The sequence below is a fragment of the Halyomorpha halys genome, unplaced genomic scaffold, assembly GCF_000696795.3.
Source record: "Halyomorpha halys isolate HHAL.00 unplaced genomic scaffold, Hhal_1.1 Scaffold47.1, whole genome shotgun sequence".
Classification (NCBI taxonomy): domain Eukaryota; kingdom Metazoa; phylum Arthropoda; class Insecta; order Hemiptera; family Pentatomidae; genus Halyomorpha; species Halyomorpha halys.
Genome location: NW_027114806.1, coordinates 2196243 through 2197335, shown reverse-complemented (window position 1 = coordinate 2197335; position 1093 = coordinate 2196243).

Sequence of the window (1093 nt, the reverse complement as noted above, 5' to 3'; positions counted from 1 at the left end):
ATAAAAATAAAATAAAATTTACATGGATAAAAAACAAAGAAGAAATAAAGTTATAATAATGGGATACAATAAATGTAAGTGATTAAGAAAGATAATATACCAAATGAGTGCGGTTACAGAGGTATGTAAATTATATAATAGCAAAATTAATAATAAAGTAATTAAATAATAAAATTAAATAAATAATAAAATTAAAGTTTCTTTAATGAGGTGGTTTATAATTGACCGTAGAGTAACATGAAGAGAAGATGGTCGGGAGCACGGTCAGGAATAATACACAAATCTATCTTATCGTATCTTATTCCTCTATATCGAACCTTTTTTACTTTCTAATGAAATTCAAAAGGGACTCCCAATCTATAGAGAAAGCCTCATTTCCTTTAATTCTATCAGAGCCTAGAAGCCTGTATCTTAGTGATGCTTACCTACCACAGTCTGCTATGTAATGTAAGGCAGTCTCTGGGGCCTGTCCGCATAAGCAGCAGGTTTCATCGTGAACTACTCCACATATCTTAAAATGTCTTTTAAGTCTGCAATGACGTGTAAGAGCTCCTATTAACTGAGTCCGTTTATGTTTAGGCATAGCAGCCACTCAATTTTAGAAGTAGAGTGTTTAGTAATTAAAATCTTGGCCTGTCTCAGACCTATATATTTTCTCCACTCCTTATTTCAGTATTTACGTACCCTTTCAATGAGAAAATATAGATATTAAAAATTCACACAATTACACAATTATCGAAGCCTCATTTCCTGCGATTCTACCAGAGCCTAGAAGCCTGTATCTTAGTGATGCATACCTACTACTAACTACACAATAACTACACAATCTGCTATGTAATGTAAGGCAGTCTCTGGGGCCTGTCCGCATAAGCAGCAGGTTTCATCATGGACTACTCCACATATCTTAAGATGTCTTTTAAGTCTGCAATGACGTGTAAGAGCTCCTATTAACAATGAGAGTCCGTTTCTGTTTAGGCATAGCAGCCACTCAATTTTAGAAGTAGAGGGTTTAGTTATTAAAATCTTGGCCTATCTCAGCCCTATACATTCCCTCCACTCCTTATTTCATTATTTATTAAACTGTGATGCATTT